Here is a 23,568-nt window from a genome sequence, read left to right as displayed (position 1 = left end):
CTTCCACTGGAGCAGATTTTTCTAGGTTAGGCTCTCTATGAAGAATGTCCACTTACTTCCAGTGGAAAACAAGAGTTTTGCAACCAGGATCAAAAGGAATGTGTATTACAATTTTTTCTGTTGGCTGAAGAAAGAGGCTTAAGAGTTGGAAATATTTCTTGGTAGACAAAGGTAGTATTTTGGCAGGAAAGAGCATACTTTATTTTTTAATGTAAGTTGGCTAAAATGACCTTTTCTGCTATAATCTAGATATATGTCATTGGTGCTGTACTCTCAGAGTACACTTTACTCTGTGGGTGAGTAACAAACGTTTCCCTTGGGGTAGGGGGAAATGAGGCTGGCATTCATCCTAGGTAACTGGGCTTTGTTCCCCATCACTCTCATCTGCTCAGCCACGACCATTAATTCAGTAGGTCAGCCTCTGCTGGGAGGAGCCCCAGTTAGTAAATCAATGCACAATAAAAGAATTATGCATTCTAAAGGAAAACAGTCAGCAGTTCCATGCCACACAGGAGTGCCTTCAATTTTGAGATAGCCAAGACTTCATTCACTAAGGATGTGAAAGAGCCTGATGTTAGACCTGTTTCTTTTCTCTATATCCATTGGAAATCAGGTGTCAGAAATGAGTTAGGAAAAAAATACAAAGGAACAAGAAAATATATGACCTGACTGTGTCATTAACTGGGTTATAATCAGGGCTGTAAGTTTTTCCTATGTTCTGTCATTCAGAAACTTACTGAAACGTATTTGTCCTCCCAACCCTCAGTTTCTAAGCTCTCTGTCACTTCTACTTATGGCATAAAGACCTCAGAAGTATCACTGATGCATTTTGTCTTATCTTCATTCTTTAGAATATCATTATGTTAGTTTCTTCCTTTCCGTGCCCTGCCAACAACCTGGACAGGGTCCTCAATAATCCACACCAAGTCTGTGACCATTTTCTTCCAGCTGGCATCTCTGTCTCCTGGTTCAACTCTGTCTCAGCTCAATTTGCCTTCTTTCAATGCTAATTTCATCATGACATTTCTTAGTTTATGCACCTTTAATAGTTTTCTGTTTCCCAAAGTCCCATGGCCTGGCTTTGGGGCTTCTCCATATTATGGCCTCATTTTAATGTTGCCTCTTCTACTGTTCTTTAACACATTTCTCCTAACTTACGCAGATTCATCATCCATCCATCCATCCATCCTCATAAACCTATGGAGTGCCCATTCACATGTGTACACCCAGCATAGGGTCTTCCACATAAGTACAATTATTACTTTCATAAATGGGTCTACGAATCTAAGAGTCCTTTCCCACACTTTCCTCAGTGGACTGGCCACAAACCCAGTGATCCTTCCATGCCCAGGATGGTCCAAAGCTCCTTGGGAAGCCCTTTCCTACTACTCTGGTCATTGGGCTTTGTTTTTCTTTGAGTTCTCAAGGCATCTACTGTTTTTACTATACCACAAAGTACTCCATTAGACTCCAATTTCTTTTCACTCTATTTTATTGCTTTTTTAGATAGTCTGATCTTCCAAAAGAAAGCCCAAGTTATCTGAAGAAAAATTATTTGCCTTGTGCTATTTTGCATCCCTTACATATACCCACAATAAGTCAGGACTAGTGAATGGTATTGGAGAGGTCAGTGTGTCTATCTAGTCGCAACCTCTTCTAACAGAACATTTTTTTGTTCACAGTTTTGGCAGAGTGACCCATGTGTACACCTTGAATATGTCCATAGAAATAGCTTGCTAGCTCAGGTGAACACCTGGATCAAATTCTGGCCCTCCAAACTACTGCAGAAAGATAAGCTATAGTTTAAATTTGGCTTATATATATTGATAAATTAGCTGAAAGCAGAAAAGAAAGAGGGAAATTTGTTGCACACATAATCACTGAGTGACATTAATGGAGGGCTTGTGGTAAAGACTCTTCCCTCTTCTAAGATCTCTAGTCCTAGCTTCCAGGCTGCCCAGCTATCCCACAGGTCCTATATTTCATTATGCAAGCCTCGCCCAATCCTGACAACACTCCCTTCCTTTTGCTCTAAGTTAGTTTAGTAATGTTCCTAAGAATAAAAGAGTCTTGATTAGTCTTTTCTGAGAAAGCATGCTCCTTTGGGAAGTGACCAAGATTCTCCTCTCCTCCCTGGCTCTCTGCCAGAGTCCTTTGGCCCTTTGTTCCTTGATGCAATCATTCTCACCATTTTTCTCATGCGTTCCTTTTCTTTTGTCTTGGAACCTTACTCTGGAATTAGAACTGAGTAAAACTGAGGGCCCAGAGTGCCAATAAATTATAGTACACATTTTATGAGTCATGACACTGAGTGGACCCAAACGAATTATGAATTTCTGATGGAGGCATCAAAATATTTGTCATAAAAACCAAACAAAATGTTTTCCGAAAGACTCTCATGGAAAAATTTGAGCCAGAATTGAGTATGTAGCTTTCCTATTAACTATTGAAGTAGAACAAAACCAGAGTTCCAAAATTTGATATAAACAAAGATCCAAATATTCAATCATTATTTCATTTGATCCTCTTGATCCAACACTGTTTTCTGGTGTTAAAATACAGTGCTTGACAGAAATAACAATATCTTATGTTTGAATTGTGCTTTGTAGATTACTAAGTGTTTTCACATCCACATTAGAAGTGGCTGAGAACATGGACTCAAAAGCCATGTCCCTGATTCACTGCTTATTGCTGTGTGAGCTTGGACACGTTTTTCTTAAATTCCCTGTTCTTCAGTTTCTCCATTTGTGAAATAGGAATATATTAGCTTCTGTATCATGGGGTCAATGAATAATATGCAAAGCCTTTAAAATAGTCCTTATGCATGATAAGCACCTTATTAGTCTTAACTACACTAACCATGGATGGATGATGAATCTGCGTAAGTTAGGAGAAATGTGTTAGAGAAAGTAGAAGAGGCAAAATTAAAATGAGGCCATAATATGGAGAAGCCCCAAAGCCAGGCCATGGGACTTTGGGAAACAGAAAACTATTAAAGGTACATAAACTAAAAAATGTCATGATGAAATTAGCATTAGCATTGCCCTCTACTTGGTTTCCACAATCACCCTGCAAGGTAGGCTGAGCATGGATAATTATAGATACTTTACTTTTGAGGAAACCAACACCAAGAGAGAACTAATGACTTGTTAATTGTAGTTGTTTAACAGAAATCTAAATTCAGGCCTTTTAAACTTCAACTCCAAGGATGTTTGATGATAGAACTGTCTTCATTGGAAGTGTCTATTCAATTCACAGTGATTGCCAAGGAATAAATGCTTCTTACATACAGAGATAGTCCCTCAAGCAGCTGTATTAGTAGGCACCCCATCCCCAGTGACAGGCCAGAGTTGGGCATATAATCATAGCTCAGTCAAAATTCCTTGGCTAGGAATTTGGAATCCAGAAGGAAGGAAAGACTAAAAATAAATATAAAATTGAGAGAGAAAGAGTGAGAGATCCACTGTGGCTTGAGCTCAGTCATGTGCTCTTGGGAACTCTAAGCAGCCATTTCCTCCAGCATCACCATATTCCACCAGGGGGCTAAGGAAGCAGAGATCAGAGGGAAGAGGTGAATACAACTTTACTTGCCAACAGTTTTCCCATCTCTATTTGTAGCCCTTCCTGAGAGCTGGCCATATTCCTTTGGAGAGGGGGAGTATTCTGAGACAAAACTTAGCCATGGCAAGGAAATGTTCATAATGAGTTAATAGCACCAACTCTGTTTGAACTCAAATCCTATCTCTACCACTTACTAGCTATGTCACTTTGGTTAAAAGCTTTGGTGTCATTTTCCTCATCTGTAAAATGGGGATAACAACTGTACCTACCTCATCATTACCACTATGAGGAAAAAATGAGATAACTATAATGGTTTTAGAATAGTGTAGGACTTAAATGCTCAATAACTATTAGCTGCTAAATTCCCTTCTGGGGTTAAGCCAGGTCAAAATAGTTGGCATTGAGTTGGTTTAGCATATTATCATCTTCCAAGCAATCCAACTTGGAAAATCATAGTCATATGACTTCTCTTTTTCCTTAATTTCCCAAATCTAATCAGTCACTAAGTCCTATTAGGTCTAACATTGTGATTCCTTTTGCTACAGCCCTATTCCTTAAATCCTCATTTCATCGTATTTAGCTCTCTGGATTGTTAATGTGTTTATCTGTTTTGTACATTGGTTCCAGAGTAGATGACTGCAGGCATAGAACAGCATTGTAGAATGGGGTTGATTGCCATATCTGAGTAACAACTATTCATTTTAGGTAGGAAATATGCTGTCCTACTCTCTTCAATCTCCACTTAGAGAACAGATGTCAAATATCACAATCTAGAATTCAAAATCCTTTATTATCTGGCCCCTATATGGTATTCAATTCTCAATGTTCAATTCGTGCTTGACATCACTTACACTCTATCTTCACTGAACTGATTATTCATTTTCCTTAAATTTACATAGTCCTTCCATATTTTGGTAACTTGTTTCCTCTGGAATCTTTCCTGCCTACCTATTGAAATTATCATTCCACAAACCCAAATCAAGGACTTTGTTTTCCAAAAAGTCTTTCAGAATGTCCCAAAATGTTGCCTCTCTCTGTTTGCTGATCTAACTGAACTTGAGAGGAGAGACCTTCTCTGGGTTAACTCTGCTGCTCCTTACCCAGCTCCAATGCACATTTGTCAGTTTCTTCAAGCAGTGGTATTCAAAGTCCCCCAGAAAGCAGATAAATTTAGATGAGTAAAAAGGCTGTGTGGGGGGAAGTAAACAATGTGGAAGGTGACATTCTTCATATGCCAGATTCGGTATTAACTAAAACGACAATAATTTGGGTGGAATATATGAAGAGAAGAATCAGTCCCTAGAACATCCCATTCTTCTGCTGGCTCTTATTTGCTTGCTCTAGGCTGCAAACATGCAGACATTAGGTAGGTACATATCACTCAGGTAGTGTGAACTGACACGTTGCTGAAAGGCTACAACTGAGGGATTCAATTTTTTTAAATCCCAAAACAAATCATGAAAGAAAGTTGCAAACAGGTAAACATTGGATAGTTTAAACTATGCTATTTTCTACTTAATAAAAAGAGAGGACTTCTGCATGTGTTATCTTCAGGTCAAATGCTAGTTGCCTGAAAAGAAACCATAACTCAGACATGTTGAACAAAATAGAGATTTGAAGGCAAGTGCTTTTCTCCCCAAGGCATGAAGTGTGTTACGTGTGAACCATTATCTCTGTCCTTTCCAAGGATCTGGGTCACATTCTATTATTTAAGAGAAAGAGGCAGTTGGGAAACTGCTCTTGTATATGCCTTGGGGAAAACCATTTTATCTATCTACCTTTTATTTTATGCCATGCAAACATTCTTCTTGCACTATTAATTCTCACTATAGCCCTGTGAGGAAGGCACCATTGTTATTTCCATTTTGTAGTTAATGAAACTGAGTATTAGGTGAAGTAACTGGCTCAAAATCCCAGTTTAAGTAGTCTGTCTAATACACGGTACTATACTAAGTGGAAGAGCAGAGATTTTAATGTAGGTTTGTTTTACTCCAAAGCTGTCTCTCGTAGAGGTCCCCCACATCTCTCCCAAGTCTTTTATAGTCTACTTATGCTTAATATTTAGGCAGACATGGAGAGACCATTTAATTATCATCTAAACTGGGATATTTTTGAGACAGAAAGTAGATATAACCAGAACTTGTGCTGGGATAACAGGCATGAATTGGGACTGCCCCCAAGGGAAACCAAGGTGTGTCATCTTGGTTCTGTATCTATTTGGGGAAGAGCACAGATTTAGGAATGAAATAATCTTGGGATCAAATACAATTTTAAAGGCTCAGTTTTCTCAGCTCTAGGATGACCATAATCAAATCCATACATGATTTTTATAGACTACCTGGCATTATCAAAGTTCACTGTAACTAATGCAAAAAGAACACAGGACCTATTTATTGTCCCCCTTTCCCTTCATATGTTATTTTTTTTAATCCTGCATTTGCATAAATTATTTACATCTCCATTTACATGCCCCCAGAATTTAAGGTGTAAATCTTATAAAATCACATTGCCCACTCCCAAAGTAAATAAAAAGTTCACTGGCACTCAACATATATTTGATAATTTGACTAATGGGGAAATAAATTACATGCAGGTTTTGACAATAATTATCTTTCTTTTTTTTGAAAAATGAATTATGTCTAGATTTTCTTATAAACAAACAGACTCTTGCCTTTTTCTATATATTTTCTATGTATTTCTATATATATTTCTATATATTTCTTTTCTATATATTTTTGGGCATTCATATGGGGTCACTTGTCTAACTTGTTATATCATTAGTATCCCATAAATTTCTCCAGCATCACCATATTAGGATTAGTTTTTAATAGTTTAAAAACTATTAAGATTAGTTTTTTTAAAAAGAGAGAAATATTCAGTAATCCTTAAATGGTCCAAAATGTTCTTTTACACAGATTTCCAGCAGACAGCATCAAAATCACCTGGGTTCTCTAATAACTACAGATTCCTTAAGCTCTATCCCTGAAGATTCTGCTTCCATAGATGTAGGGAGTAGTGCACAAGGTTTCTTTCTTTCTTTAAGCCCACGAGCTGATTCAGACAAGCAGACATGGTTATAAGTGACTTCTTTAAAGTTTCCTCATGGCTCTTCTAAACCAATTATCACAGTAGTTCAATCATTAAAGAAACATGTATTAGGCATCTATTAAATGGTAGGCGCTAGGTACAGAAGATACAGCTATGAATAATATAGGTCCTGATTTCATAGCAATTAAAGACAGTAGTTTCCTTAAAGCCTAAATTTTCAGATAGTTCTAATCATGGGAGAAATACTGTCCGAAAGAACCTTATGATTCATATGGCATGAATTTAGATTTTCACAAATTCCCAAAAACTTGGAAAGAAAACAACAAAGTCACAGTGAGAACGACTCATTCATTCAAACATCAGAGACCTTCAAGTAAATTATGAAAGAGCTGAAATCAAGACTATTAAATTTGTGAATGAAAATTTCTATTATACTCACAACAAAATAAGAGTTTGTCATCAACTCATCTCTCCCCTGTCTATTTTTTGAGTACCATATAATCTCATTCAAAGCATGTGTTTCTATAGTTGCAATTTTCCTACTGGTATGTGTAACTGATAAATTTATCTCTACCACTGGATTAGATGACCCATGAGGGTCATGGCCCATGTTTTCTTTCACTATTATACCCCTAGTGCCTAGCACCATACTTCATATACAATAGATAATCAAAAAACATTTCTTGAATGTATAAGCGAACGAATCCATGAGACTTTTCTGCTGGCCATACTATAACATTCATGTTCTAAAGGACTGTACAGTATTTCTAGGTAGCCTCCTGGGGGAACTTCACATTTTCCTGATAATCTAGCATTTCCAAATCTTTCCTGGAAGTCTAGAGAGCCTGTTGTGCATTTTGTTAAATAAATATCTACAGTGGCAATAAATATCCATAATTTAAGGGAGGCTTTCATTTTTTTAAAAAAGTGTCAAAGGTCACAGTTGTGAAATATCTGAAAAAAATGAAAATACTTGCGTATAAATTTTGCTCTGAATTCTTGGGTAAATAGTCATTGCCCAACTTTTTTTTTAGAGAAGCTGTATATTTTATCTTCCCACCATCAGTGTACAAAGACGCTTGTTTAATTGCTTTTCTCCTAATATGAAACATTATCATTTAAATATGTTTGCTAATGTGTCAGAAACAATTACCTATCATTGCAATTTGTAATTCTTTTACTTCTCATAAAATTCAACTTTCACCTATTGTCATTTGCATTTTTCTTAATAATCAAACTACTGATTTTTTTCCCTTCATAATCTCCTAAGCTTAAATCGTCATTTTTCTTCCTAGTTTTTTTTTAAGATTTCACTTTTTTTTTTTTTTTTAATGCTCAACAGTTTAATTGTACTTAAATATAGAGTGGTGTATGGTGTTTTTCAAATTCTCTAATTTTGGTTTTTACATGCTCTATTTTTATGTGAGGAGTATGTGTTTGTGCCTATGTATTTCTTCTTTATTTAACCTTTATTTAATTATTAAACAAAATGCAGAGTTGCTGCTTTGTATGAAAAGCATTTCTCTTTTTTCATCTCTTTCCTCTGGTAGGAGAGCTACTTACTTCTGTTTTATCCTGTTTTTAAGGAGTCTTAAGGTTTCCCCCATATGTGAGTGACTTTGAAAGGGAAGCAAAAGACAGGAACAATTTAGCTTGTTTAAAACTCATGTTTATGAGTGTTTATCAAAGATAAAGAGATTATTTTCTCCCGTGGAGCTGCCTGAATTGCAGAAAAGACCTCAGTCAACCCTTGGCTATAGATTATCAAGTGTTTCCTGATGGACTATAGGAAAAGGTCTTTGGTTTGGGTTCATAGAGATGAAAGGAAGAGAGAATTTACTTAAATCACCTAGTTTTTAGATACAGAGAAACCCAAGCATAAAGGATAAATGAGATAATTCAGTATACGTGACAATATCTAGTACAATGCCTGGTACATAAAAAGTGTCAATAGATACAAGTTTGTCTGGTCTACACCAAAGGAAAAAGCAAAATAACTTTTTTTTTTTTTTTTTGAGATCTTATAGCATAGATTCAAAAACAGTGGCCTTAGAATTGTATAGCCAGGTAAAGAATATCTCCTCAGTACTTAGCATAATATCTCAGTAAGTTATTCAATCTCTTTGTACTTGATTTCCTGAATCTAAAATGAGAATCTAGTTCTGTAGCACTTTCGATTATGTTTAGCAGCATATAATTATAGTAGTTTATTTATTATGTAAAAGAAATCACAGAGGGAGACCATCCATGGAATATATAGTGTCTTTTAATACCCTCAGAAACCTAGGCTATTTCTATTCTGCATGCTTAAGAAGTGGCTTCCATCCCCCCCAAAAAACTGTAGGCTTCATCCTACAGTTGAAGAGAGCAGATAGAACTCTAGTCATTTTGTTTACAATTTGTGCATCAAGAACCTGAAATTAAATTGGGGCTCTCTTTCTAAGCACAAAGGAAAGAATTACTAACCATGTAAGAATTTAGTAGTATCTGCCACATAATAACTCTTTTGCAGGGTTGGTGACATCATTAAATAGGATGAGTTATGTAAAGGTGTCAGTGACAATGCTTGGGGCAAAGGAATAGAGTATTATAAGTGGTATTTACTACTGATCAACATTACAAAGAAAATCCATCAGAATCAAGACCCGTGTGTAGGTCTCTAGCTCTTCCCTACATTTCATTTCTCAGGCATTAAGGATATATTGATGAGTAAAATGTAGGGGGATTTTTAGAAGTTTCCACCAGCTACTAACGAATGTGTTTTTAATGAGATGTACTTCTGCTTGGTCCTTTCTTCTGCAGCCTGGGAAGTCTGCAGATTCAGAAACCTGATTTTGTTGACATAATGATAATAGATGTGTCTTAGAAGAGACCCACGGTAAACAAGCCTACATAGGTTAATGTATAGTTACTAGGATGTCAACTTATTGATTTACACTGAGAAATATAACTTCCAAAGGAAAGGATACCATAATCTTTTGCCGATATACTCATTCCCTGAGAGTGATCTAAGCCTAAACCAAAATTTTATTTTAGAGTTATTAGTGAATATAATGGCAAGAAAAAAAAAATGAGCTTAACCTGGAAAATCACATCCTCTAGCTAAGAGCCACCTTCTTTCTGGTGCCATGCTAGGGCCATACTGACAACTTTCCACATTTGCTTTCCCTTTTTTCTTTTCCCCCCTATCATGTATAGTTCCCATGTTCTCCTAAGAACTTATTAAAAATAGCATCTAAGTCTGTTATTGCCAAACTTTGCTGATTATTTGATGCTAAATCTTATACCTAGGTCCTGGCCTAGATCTACTTAACCTGAATTTCTAGAAACTTCAAGAGAAGTAGCTCAGGGATCCATGTATTGAAAACTATCTCCAGATGTTTCTGCTGAATGACACTCCCTAGCCTGCTACTAGGAATCACTGCTCTAATCTATAACTTTCCTAAGACAGCTCCGGCACTGAAATGAGAGCCAGAAGGAGGCAGCTGGGAAAGGAAGAACACAAACATTTTTACCCTACAGGGAAGTGCTTATCTTCTCCCATCCCCATTTAATTTTCAGTCTGAAATTCTGAAGGAGCTTCTTCCTACCTGCCTGGAGAATTCTATTATAATAAGCCACTGTGACTCATTCTGTCAAGGAAGGGACAATCTATCAGTACTTAGCAGACATACTTGGTAGATTAAAATGCAGAAAATGATTCATAGGCTAAGCCAGAAGGAGAAATTTTGGTGGGGCAGGAAAAGGAACACCCACTCTTGACTGGATGGATTAGGTAAGGATCTAAGAAGGCAATGATATCTAAATGCAGCCTTGACCAGTGGGTGGGATTTTGACAAGTGACCAATAAGAAGTATCAGTCCAGGCAAAAAGAATACTGTGTACACAGTACACAGAAGTCTGACACTGCAGTATCATCTCTTTGAATTTACACCAGAGGTCAACTCTGTTCCCTCCCTCCACTTGCCTGTAAGATAATTCTTAACTTTGGAAAATTCCCGTGGGTATGTGATGCTGCCCATGTTGAAAGGTCAGTTTCCAGAGCTTTGAGAACCTGATCCAAAGCCGTGTCTTATAAACTAACAAAGAAATAATAACAGAGAAGATGAAGCCAAGCCCTATGGAAGGTTAAAACTAGAGGTGAATGGTTTCATTGTCTCTTAGGTAGTTCAGAGATCCAAGAATTGGGCTGACATAGATGTTCTGATTCATTAGCAAAATGTCCTTAAGGTCATGAGAAGACCTTGAAGCTATTGTAAAGATTTAGCTTTTAGTCTTAGTAATGTGAGAGGGTCTTGGAAGGTTTTAAGCAAAGGAAGGTCAGGATACAACTTAAATTTTTAAAGGGATCACTCTGGCTACTATGCTGCAATATGCTGGGGTGGGGGGAAGGGACATATGGTGGCGGCAGGGACCAGTTAGAAGAATACTGCTAAAATCTAGACAAGAGACAATTGTATCTTGAACCAGGTAGAAGTAGAATGCTGTTAAGTGTTCTGATTCTATGTTTTGAATGTATATCAAATAGTTATGAAGGTATTGAAGAGGAAAGAGAAGAAGCAAGGGTGTAGTTTTTGACTGAGCAATTAGAATAACAGATTTGACAGAAACATTTTGGTAGTTTAATGCTTAGTATAAGAGCGAACAGCTAATCATTTTATAGTCCTCTGTACAAGGGAATTTGTAATGTTATGACATTATTTTATCAGCAGAACCTCCTTGAGATAGGCTTCGCACTATTATCAACTCTATTTTACAGAAAATAAAACTATGGCTGGCTCAAGGAAATAAAATTATTTGGCCTTAAATCTCACAGCTAGTTGGTGATGGGACTCAAATTTTAACTGAGGTCTGACAGATCCATCCAAGTCATACTCTGGCTGTTTGCCTTTTAATTTACTATTTATCCAGTATTTATTCAGTCTAGGAGTAATGCTGTTTTCACACTGATTCGTTATACTCCAATCTATGTTACCAAAGCAGCTACAGCTAATGCCATTCTGGGGAGATGCAGACACAACAGGAAAGGTGAGAGAAATGCTTAACTGTGTTACTGTGCTTCTCTAACACACACACTTAGCCATGTACACTTGGGACCTTAAGTGGTGGCAACTTCTTCTGCAAATTGCTGAGATACAAAGGAGTTCAAATAAAAGGAGGCAGTAGGGTGTCATGAAGAAGCCCGCACATCAGGACCTGATAGAAGACCTAGTTCAAGTTTCAGCATTCCAAAAATTAGCTGTCTGATTATGTCCCTATCAAAAAGCTAATGAAATTTTATTTAGGATGAAACATTATTATTAATGTTAATAAAAATAATTAACAACTTATGAATGGCACTGACCACCAACATTACTTTGCTTTAGCCACCATTAATCCTGCAAAGAAGGATGTCTTATTGATGAGAATTCCTACATTGTTAGTAAGCAGAGCTGGGAGTGTTAGTAAAGAGAGCTGAGGGCATGTTAATTCCATTGCTCTTTAAAGAGTAGGCACTCTTTTTTTTTTTTTTAAAGATTTTATTTATTTATTTGACAGAGAGAAATCACAAGTAGGCAGAGAGGCAGGCAGAGAGAGAGGAGGAAGCAGGCTCCCTGCTGAGTAGAAAGCCCGATGTGGGGCTTGAACCCAGGACCTGGGATCATGACCTGAGCCGAAGGCAGCGGCTTAACCCACTGAGCCACCCAGGCGCCCCTCCATTGCTCTTTATAAGACACTTTCTTTTTTTTTTTGTCAGAGAGAGAGGGAGAGAGAGCAAGCACAGGCAGACAGAATGGCAGGCAGAGGCAGAGAGAGAAGCAGGCTCCCCGCCAAGCAAGGAGCCTGATGTGGGACTCGATCCCAGGACGCTGGGATCATGACCTGAGCCGAAGGCAGCTGCTTAACCAACTGAGCCACCCAGGCGTCCCTATCAGACACTTTCTATAGGGTCACCTGGGTGGCTCAGTCTGTTAAGCGACTGTCTTTGGGTCAAATCATGATCTCTGGGCTCTCGGATGGAGCCCCACATTGGGCTCCCTGCCCAGTGGGAGCCTGCTTCTCCCTCTCCCTCTGCTGCTCCCCCTGCCTATGCTCTCCTGCTCTCTGTCAAATAAATAAAATCTTCAAGAAAAAAAAAAAAAACTTGCCATATTGAGTCCTCTGAAATGCCTGGGCTAATCCTCTATTTCTTCCAATTGCCAAGAATTTTGGCTTGAATTCATGAATCCTTGATCTAATAAAAACCCTAAAATACAAATGTTAGTTAAAAACTTGCTAAGCTTTCTCCTTAGCTCTTCTTCCTCTCTGTCCATTTGCTATCCCAAAACAACTTGTCACTTCAGTCAAGGACAGATGAATGGCACGGTGAATTTATATTCAGTTGTTTGCCTGATTCAGATAGTTGTATGTTTCTTAGCACTCCTAGTGTCCCTCTGAAGTTTTGCATGTGCTTCCTGAGCAACAAAAGGATGTGTTGGTTAAAAATGAGTTAAAAACAAAGTAATCAAAATGGTCCCAAGTAGGGGAGGAAGGGGTATGATGGAATAATCCTGAAAGAGGACCATTTTCCCTGGGTGTCTAGATGCTATCACATGCAGCCTTGACCATCTGTCAGCAGAACGGATTTTTAGCATATTGTCCACAGATGGATGATGTTAACAGTGGCTACAATCCCTTGCCCAGGGCTTCTGAGCCAGAAGTGTGTCAGACTCATCTCTGGAGAATGCCGAGAGAAATGCTGTTATATAGCATGTCTCACTCCTTTGCTGCTAGTGTTTTCCAAGTTGGCAACAGCATAAGCACATGATATTTGTTATTTAAAAAAGAAAAAAAAAAGTGAGAGTCATTTGGGACCTTCCTAAATTATTCTCTCTAGGAAAGAAGCTGGAAGAAAGGTTTTCAAATCTGATTCCAATCTTCCAAATCATTTAACCTGAGTGTCTTGCTGACTTTGGCCAGCCAGCTGCTCTGTTTTGTCTCTCCTGAATCCCATTCATTTATGATTTTCAAGCCACCTGTCAGTACAGTAAGCAGGAGAGAGGCCACAGTAAGACAGCAAATTAGATGTGAATGTCTCTGTGAGCTTCTCTGTCATTGGAAGCTAATGCAACTGCATGTTGAGCAAGCAGAGGATCCAAACCAGAGAAGCTGCATGCTGGAGCAGAAAGCCACCAGAGTGGGACTAGGAAATGGGTTCTAGTATAATTCACTAGGCTTATGCTGGATTAAGTGACATTACATATGTTCTATGCCCAGTTATAAACACAGAGCAGATGTTCAATCTTTCCCTTTCCTGGTCCTGACTCTTTCATGAACTAACTGTGGCACTGGACAAATCAGCCATACTCTCTGCAATTTCATCTCTAGTGGAAGAAGAGCTGAGAATAAAGGATGCATATTTAGATACTCTGTTGCCAAGAACTGTGCTAGGTGTTTTAACATAAATTATTACATTCAATCTTCATAACAACCCTTTTGGTAGGTATTATAATCATGAGTCAAATGAGTCATGCAACATAGAGTTTAATGATTTGCCTAAGTTCATGCAAACTATTTTTTTAAGTTATTATTTTAATTCCAGTTAGTTAACATGGAATGCTATATTAGTTTCTGGTGTACAATACACTGATTCAGTAATTCCATACATCACCCAAAGCTCATTCTGACAAATGTACCCCTTAATTCCCATCACCTATTTCATCCATTCCCCTCCACAACTGTCAGTTTGTTCTCTATCAAGACTGTTTCTTGATTTGTCTCTCCTGTTTTCCTCTTTGCTTGTATCTTAAATTCCACATATGAGTGAAATCATATGGTATTTGTCTTTCTCTGACTTATTTCGCTTAGCATTATATTCTCTAGCTCATCCATGTTGTTGCAAATGGGAAGATTACATTCTTTATGGCTGAATAATATTCCTGTGTGTGTGTGTGTGTGTGTGTGTGTGTGTACCACCTCTTCATCCATCCATCAGTGTGTGTGTGTGTGTACCACTTCTTTATCCATCCATCAGTCCATGACATTTGGAATGTGTCCATATCTTGTAAATAATGTATGCTTCCCTTTGAATTAGTGTTTTTGTGTATTCTTTGAGTAAATAACCAATAATGTGATTGCTGGATCAAATGTAGTTCTATTTTTAACTTTTTGAGGAATTTCCAGAGTTTTTCAGAGTGGCTGTACTGGTTTACTTTCCCACTAACAGGGTACAAATGTTCCTAGATCTCTACATCCTTGCCAACATCTGTTGTTTCTTGTGTTGTTGGTTTTAGCCACTCTGACAGGTGTAAGATGATAACTCATTGAACTTTTGATTCACATTTCCCTAATGGTAAGTGATGATGAACACCTTTTCATGTGTTTATTGACCATCTGCATGTCCTCTTTTGAAAAAGGTCTATTCCCGTCTTCTGCCCATTTTTTTTCATTAGATTGTTTAATTTTGGGGTGTAGAGTTTTATAAGTTCTTTATATATATTGAATACTAACCCCTTGTTGGGCATGTCATTTACAAATATTTTCTGCCATTCAGTAGGTTGCCTTTTAATTTTGTTGTTTCCTTTGCTGTGCAGAAGCTTTTTATTTTGATGCAGTGCCAATAGTTTATTTTTCTTTCTCCTTCCTGAGGGGACCTACCTAGAAAAACGCTGCTAAGGCCAACGTCAGAGAACTTACTGCCTGTGTTTTTTCCTAGGATTTTTATGGATTCAGGTCTTACATTGAGGTCTTTAATACATTCTGAATTTACTTTTGTGTATGGTATAAGACAGTGGTCCAATTTTCCCAAAACAATTTGTTGAAGAGACTCTCTTGTTTCCTGTTGGATATTCTTTCATGCTTTGTCAAAGACTAAATGACCATATAGTTGTAGGTTTACTTCTGGGTTGTCTATTCTGTTCCAAGGATTTATGTGACTATTTTTGTGCCAGTACCATACTGTTCTGATCACTATAGCTTTGTCTGAAACTGTGACACTTCCAAACTTTTTTCTTTTTCAAGGCTGTTGTGACTATTTGGGGTTTTTTGTGGTTTCATACAAATTTTAGAATTGTTTGTTCTAGTTTTATGAAAAATGCTGTTGGGACTTTGATAGGGATTGCATTAAATCTGTAGATTGCTTTAAGTAGTATAGACATTTTTAACAATATTTGTTCTTCCAACCCATGAGTATGGAATGCCTTTGCATATCTTGTGTCATCTTCAATTTCTTTCATCAGTGTTTTATACTTTTTAGTGTACAAGTCTTTCACCTCTTTGATTAGGTTTATTCCTAGGTATCTTGTTATTTTGGGTGCCATTGTAGATGGGATTGTTTTCTTATTTTCTCTTTCTGCTGCTTCATTCTTGTTGTATAGAAATCCAACAGATTTCTGTACATTGATTTTATATCCTGAGACTTCACTGATTTTTTAATATCAGTTCTAGATTTTGGGTGGAGTCTTTGAGGTTTTCTCTATATAGTATCATGTCTTCTGCAAATAGTGAAAGTTTGAAATGTTAGTTACTGTTCTGGATGCCTTTTATTTCTTTTTATTGTCTGACTTCTGTGGCTAGGGCTTCCAGTGCTATGTTGAATAAAAGTGGTGAGACCAGATATCTTTGCTTTGTTCCTGACCTTACCGGAAACCCATTAAGGATGACAGTAGCTATGGGTTTTTCATACAAGAGCCATGTAAACTTTAAATAACATTTGGGATTTGTGGACTCCATTAACAAGGCCAATGAGAGAATTGGAAATAATGCTTCTCAAATTTTTCCTTATCACAGAGGAATGTGAATGCATGAAATTACTTCACATCTTCTGTTTTACCTTTAAAACTCACATGGGTTTATTTTCATTCTATCCTATAACACATATGTGATTGTTTTAATATAAAATGAATGCCTTATAGTTTTGTTTATTCTCTGTTCCATGTGTTCCCTTCATAGTGTTAGTTCCTAGAGACATGCATATTAGAGATGTGGTAATAATCAACTTTAGTAGATAATCTCTATGGTTCCTTCCATTTTAATGATTTACAGGTTTAACCAACTGCTCTGATATTAAGCAATTAGGATTATATAGATAAATAGTTGTCAGTTATACTTAGAAATGTAATGTTATATTATTCCAAAGGTAATTGGTTAAAGTATTGCTAATATTAGCTTAGTCTCCATAGGCTGATGCAAAGGACAAGCTATTAGAGTTGACTGGCTACCCTTTCCTGAATAAGTGTATTTTATACAGTCATATGTTAAAGTTCTAGGCAGCCCATGTGAGATGTGTAAAGCTTTGAAGAAAGGGAATGTGCCATTTCCCAGCTCCCAAAGACCATGGTGCCCTCAGGAGGCCCCCTCTTACAGATGCAGCTCTTACCCATTCAGGACTCTCTTTCTCCTCTATCTCCTTAGGTCCAAAGATTCATGGCCACTTTCTACGATGACTAGGCCCCACTAAGCTCTAGTTAGTTGTCTAACCCTGCTCATACTTTAGCAAATTTTTCCTTCATTAACACCTTTTTAATTATCTTTTTAGGTAGGCAACCTGTTTCCTGCTGAGATTCTATTAGTTCTGCCCCCATTATCTGTTACCTACTGGACTTGTTGACTATAGTTTCAGAAAATTCTCAACTCTCAAACAGAACTTATCACAAATCTGCTCCTCCCAATGTTTTGCCTGACAATGTTTCAGACATCCCAGTCCTTTCCATCTCACTCACTTCAGTTAGCCAGTCACTAATTTATATCAGTTCTCCTTCATGTTTCCTGAATTTACCACTTTTTCACCATCTGTACAGTTTCTCCTCTCATTATTTGTCAAGTAGTTTGCCTCCTCATGGATCCATCTGCCCCTAGCTTGCCTTCCCCATTCCTTTTCCATTTTTCTTTCCTATCCCAATCATATTTTACAAACAAAAAAATCTATTCATGCCAATCTACTCTGTAAGTCCTTTCAATGGTTCCTTATCACCTTAAAGATAAAAGTCTAAACTCCTTAGCAAAGCATACAAGCCTTTCTTTCTTTTCTTTAACCTTCTTAGTCACTTTCTTGATACTTCATAAGAACTCTACACTTGAATACTGCCAAATCCCTTTATGTTTATCACAGATGGCTGAACTTCACACCTATATGTTGTACATGCTATTTCCTTTGCCAAGAATATCCTTTGTGTTGTAGTCTGACCTCCAACATCACCTGCTTTAGGAAACTCCCAGATAACCTTAACCCTCACAAGTGCTTTGGGTATATCTTAAGGATTCCAAAGGCCCCCCTACCAGGTGATGACATGACCTAGGCAAGGTGCTCTATTTTGCTGGATAAAATACAATCCCTGTGTCTGTCCTGCTGTATGCCAAATGAATACCAGAAACCTTATGCTTGCTCTTCTCCTTAAGATGTTGTCTCTTGACTGGGCTTGGAACTCAAGTGTGGGCTGTGCTGGAGGGCAGCACTTCAGTCAAGTCTCATAGGGTATGTGGGAATCACTGAGAGACTTTGGAGTCAGAGGTGGTGTTGAACGCCAGGTCTCCTGCTTTTAAGGACAAAAAGTCCAGAGAGTGTTATGCCAATGAATAACTTGCTTAATAGTTATGCAAAGGTCTCAAGTTAGAGTGCAGTTTTGAGAACTCTTATAAGTGAAACAGGCTTACAATTTTGCCTTTGAAGTGTTAGGCCCATCTCACCTTATCAGTGAGATAAGTGAGAAGTTCCCTTTGTTACCTGTAAAATATTACTGGTCAGGCAAATGTAATTTAAGTTTCCATCCATACTGTAAAGTTCATTAATTTTTAAGCTAAAACTAACCATAGGAATAATTTAGGAATATATTAGGAAAATATAGTATTTTTCAATCTTTGATTTGTGAAGTGGTATATAAACTCACAATTCCCCCTAGGAATTAAAAAATCAAAATTTTTAGGTAGCAAATAAGGAGGAATTTTTAATTAAATAATTTATTTTTTATCTTTACATATTCTGCCTTAATTATGTATTTTTTTTATTTATTTTTTTTTTTAAGATTTTATTTATTTATTTGTCAGAGAGAGCGAGGGAGAGAGAGCGAGCACAGGCAGACAGAGGCAGAGGGAGAAGCAGGTTCCCCGACGAGCAAGGAGCCCGATGCGGGACTCGATCCCAGGACGCTGGGATCATGACCTGAGCCGAAGGCAGCTGCTTAACCAACTGAGCCACCCAGGCGTCCCTTAATTATGTATTATATACAGTTGTCCCTTGAACAGTGTGTGGGGCACTGACCCCACATAATCAAAAATCTGTTTATAACTTTTGATCTCAAAGAACTACTAATACCCTACTATTGACTAGAAGCCTTACCAATAATATAAGCAATTAACACATCTTTTGTATGCTATATGTATACACACTACATTCTTACAATAAACTAAGCTAGAGACAATGTTACTAAGAAAATCATAAATAAGAGAAAATATATTTACAGTACTATAAAAAATCTGTGCATAAGTGGACTCATACAGTTCAAACCTGTGTTGTTCAAAGGACAACTGTAATAGCATTTACTCTTATATTATCTGTATTATCTTCTAGAATTGATATATGTTTTAAAGCTCTAGCTCAGACTTCTTCCCTGAGCTCTAAACCCTAATACCCACCTACCTTCCCTTAGAGACATCTCAAATTCAGTATGTCCTGATTCACCTTCAAAAATTTGTTCCAACTGCAGCCTTTCCTAACTCAGAGGCTGCTCCATCCTGGTCTAAAAATTTTGGACTCATCATTCTCAATTCCTCTTTCTTTAGCAGCCCACTTCCAATCCATTATCAAATCTTGATGATTCCATCTTAGACACATATACAAATTATGACCTCATCTCATGACCTCCACTGCTACCACCAGTCTACAAGTCACTCTCAGTTTCTTGTCTGTTAATTCCAATAGCTTCTTAACAGCCTCCCTGCTTCCTAAGTCTACCTCCTAAAAATTTATTCCAGGGCTTCCAGACTGGTCCTCTTAAAATATACTACGTAAATTAATCTTTTGCTAAAAACCCTAAGAGAAAAAGCCAGTCTCCTTATTATGGCATGCGAGGCTCTATAGGAGTTGACTCTGAGCTTACTGACAACAGCAGCTACTCCAGGATCAGTCCCTTAGCCACACTAGACTTGTAGTTCCTTGTAGTTTCAGACTTGTTCCTCAGGGTCTTTGCATTTATCATTCCTCTGCCTGGTGTATTCTTTCCCAGATATGTTCATGATTTGTTTCTGTACCTCCTTCATGTCTTTGCTCAGATACTACCTAGAAGTAAAGTCTTTCCTGATGAATTTATTTAAAATTACTCCCCCGGGGTGCCTGAGTGGCTCAGTGGGTTAAAGCCTCTGCCTTTTGCTCAGGTCATGATCCCAGGGTCCTGGGATTGAGTCCCACATAGGGCTCTCTGCTTGGCAGGGAGCCTGCTTCCTCCTCTCTCTCTCAGCCTGCCTCTGTGCCTACTTGTGATCTCTGTCAAATAAATAAATAAAATCTTTAAAAAAATAAATAAACAAAATAAAATCACTCCCCTTTAGGGGTGCTGGGTGGCTCAGTCGTTAAGCATCTGCCTTTGGCTACAGTCATGATCCTAGGGTCCTGGGATTGAGCCCTGCATCAGGTTCCTTGCTTGGTGGGAAGCCTGTTTCTCTCTCTCCCACTCCCCCTGCTTGTGTTCCCTCTTTCGCTGTGTCTCTCTGTCAAATAAATAAATAAAATCTTAAAAATAAAATAAAATCACTCCCCTTTCCTGATATTTTCTCCTCTAATTTATTTTTCTCCACAGCACTTAATACTTTCTAATATATGCTAGACTTTGCTTTAAATTTTCTCTCTTCTATCAACACACACACACACACATTCATATGCATAATAAAAAGGCCCCAGTAAACATAATTTTTGTTTTGTTCATTGCTAGACCTCCCAGAATCTAGAAAAATGCCCTGGCACATAGCAGGCACCCATTAAGTATTTGTTGTTTGGATGAATTACATATATATAAAGACAAACCTCAACTCTTTTCCATTTATCAAAACATTTCTTAAAATTTATGCTAAATTATATCTGGAAGAAAAATCCATGTTTTGATGATGAAATAAGATGAGATTATTTCATGTTTAGCTTACATATTAAATGTAATTTAAAATAGGTTGAAATAGACTACATATGATGACAAAAACAACCTGTCTTCATGATCTGTGTTAAGAACTGTATTTGGGGGGCGCCTGGGTGGCTCAGTGGGTTAAGCCGCTGCCTTCGGCTCAGGTCATGATCCCAGGTCCTGGGTTCGAGCCCCACATTGGGCTTTCTGCTCAGCAGGGAGCCTGCTTCCTCCTCTCTCTCTGCCTGCCTCTCTGCTTACTTGTGATTTCTCTCTGTCAAATAAATAAATAAAATCTTTAAAAAAAAAAAAAAAAAAAAAAGAACTGTATTTGGAATTATGGGGCGCCTGGGTGGCTCAGTTGTTTAAGCCACTGCCTTCGGCTCAGGTCATGATCTCAGGGTCCTGGGATTGAGCCCCACGTCAGGCTCTCTGACTCTCTGAGCCTGCTTCTCCCCCCCCCCCCCCCCCCCCACCCCGGCCCCTGCCTGCCTCTCTGCCTACTTGTGATCTCTGTCTGTCAAATAAATAAATAAAAATCTTTAAAAAATTTTTTTCAAAGTAGTATATTTGGAATTTAAATAATCAATTTGCTTATATTTCTAATGTTCATGATTTGTTTCTAAGTCCCCACAAAGGCAGAATTGTGGAACAGACCACCAGACCGCCTCCCCTGACCTCACCATCCTTCTCCTGGTGTCGGTTATTCTGGGTTTGACACCAGCGTTGGGGTAAGCCTCTGGCAGGCGACCCTGTGTCCTCGCCAGTACATTTTAGACCAGTCATTGTGTGGTCGCCTGCCGTGTTGCGCGCATTCCGTCCCCTCCCGGGACCCACCTCTGGCGGGAACCAGGACAGGCCTGCCGCCCTCTTCCAATCTTTTTCTTCCCTACCTCCCCGGCACACCCCGTTGACTGTGAAAAGGGCAGTAAACAGGTTCGGTTTTGAACTGGCCCCAGGGAAATGGGTCAGGAGCTGTGCGTGCGAGGGACGCTTCAGAACCACTGGACGACTGAGAGTGAACTAAAATGAAACAAACTCAGTGGAAACAACTCTTTCGAAGAACCCGCAAGGTGATGTAAGTGAAACAGTAGAAGAGGGCGACTTTTCACAAGTTCACCTACCCTGTCATGGAGCTGGACCAGTGGCTGGACATGGCGTAGGGGCGTCTGAGGCAGCTGAGCGCCAGGTGAGCCGGAAGCACCTGGGCGGGAAGCAGAGGGCCTGCTGGAGCGCCTGCGCACTACGCGCAAGGAGGCATCACCCATGGAGACGCCCAGGTGGTGCAAAGGCATCTGTGGGCCTACCTGGTTTTCCTACCGCAGGTAGAGGGCTTCTGCAAGGACCCGACCTTCAGTGAGGTGGAAAGCAAGCCTGGATTGACTGGCCACTCCCTAGGTGAGTTCTCCATCACCTACAAAGCTGTGAAGCACATCCAGGCTACTCGGTACAGCTGCTTTGTAGCCTGCATGCCAATAAAGGCATAGCCTTCTCTTAAAAGGAAGGAGGGAAGGAAGGAGAAAGTAAGCTTCAAGATGGGTGTTGGGTCACATGGATCTATATACTTAATTTCTCTTTAGTTATTTACAGTAGCCCGGATGTGGAAACACCCTAAATGTCCATCAACAGATGAATGGATAAAGAACATGTGACATAAATACAATAGAATGTTCTTCAGTCTAAAAAAAGAAGGAAAGACTGCCTTTTATAACATACCGGGTGAACCTTGAGGACCTTATGCTAATTGAGATAATCAAGTCACAAAAGGTCTAATGCTGCAAGATTCCACTTATATGAGGGATCTCAAATAGTCAAACTTGAAGAGTAGATTGGTGATTGCCAGCGGCAGGGATTGGGAGAAGTGAAGAGTTGCTTGCTATTCATTGGGTATAAAGTTTTAGTGTAAGGGCCTATTCAGCCAGAGCAGCCCCACCCCGGTTGAACTGCCATTTTGTTGTAAAACTTAAATTGACCTCGCCCACCCCCCCCCCCCCCCCTCGCTCCCAGGGGAGCTTATTTAAAAGCAAGTCCGGGAAACCAGTCCTAGGTAACAAAGTCCAAATACAAGGGTGGGTCAGGCCAGCTGGAGGTATTCAATCAGTGGGGGTGCATACTGTCTCCTAGCTACCGAGGAGTATGGGCTCCACCCTTTGGGCACCTTTTGGGTGCCAATTCTGAACTAGGTGATAGGCTGGTTCAAATGTCTACTAGGGTAAATTGTAATTCAGTTGGTCGCCTAGCATCACTGTGGGGTTTCCTGTGTGTGTTACAATCTCATTGGCCATCTGTGTGTGGCCAGGCCCAACCACTAGCCTTTGCTCTATAAAAGTTAGTCTGGAAAGCAGGGAGGGGTCGTCCTCTCTGTAGGGGTGGCCCGACCGGTCTGTTTGACGGTCAATCTGATTCCTGATGCTTGGTGCAAAATAAAGCTTTGCTTGACCTTTGCTTTGTATCAGTCTCACTCCTTTAATCACGGACCCATTATTGGGGTACCCAATTTTGGGGGACCCAACATTAGTAAGGCAAGATGAAGTTCTAGAAATCTGCTGTACAACATTGTGCTTATAATAAAAAAGACCATATTATACACCTAAAGACTTTTTGAGAGGGTGGATCTCATGATGTGTTATTGCCGCAATAAAAAAAAAAAAGGGAGTTAAAATGGATGTATCTACTGTCTTAAAGTGCCTTAAAGAAGGCACTTGCATAACTTTGAAAATCTTAGAAATATTAATATAAGACCACTGTTGCAGCTCCCAGAAGAAAAGAGAAAGTATAGGGAAGGGGGACTGTCTGAGTGGAGGAAACTCCAGAACTGAAGGAGGCTCTCGTCCAAAGTCATACACAATGCAATTTGTATTCTTCTAAAGTGCTTCCTTTTTTGCCCTCCCCAGTT

The sequence above is a fragment of the Lutra lutra genome, chromosome 10, assembly GCF_902655055.1.
Source record: "Lutra lutra chromosome 10, mLutLut1.2, whole genome shotgun sequence".
NCBI classification, from domain to species: Eukaryota; Metazoa; Chordata; class Mammalia; order Carnivora; family Mustelidae; genus Lutra; species Lutra lutra.
This window is presented reverse-complemented; position numbering follows the sequence as displayed.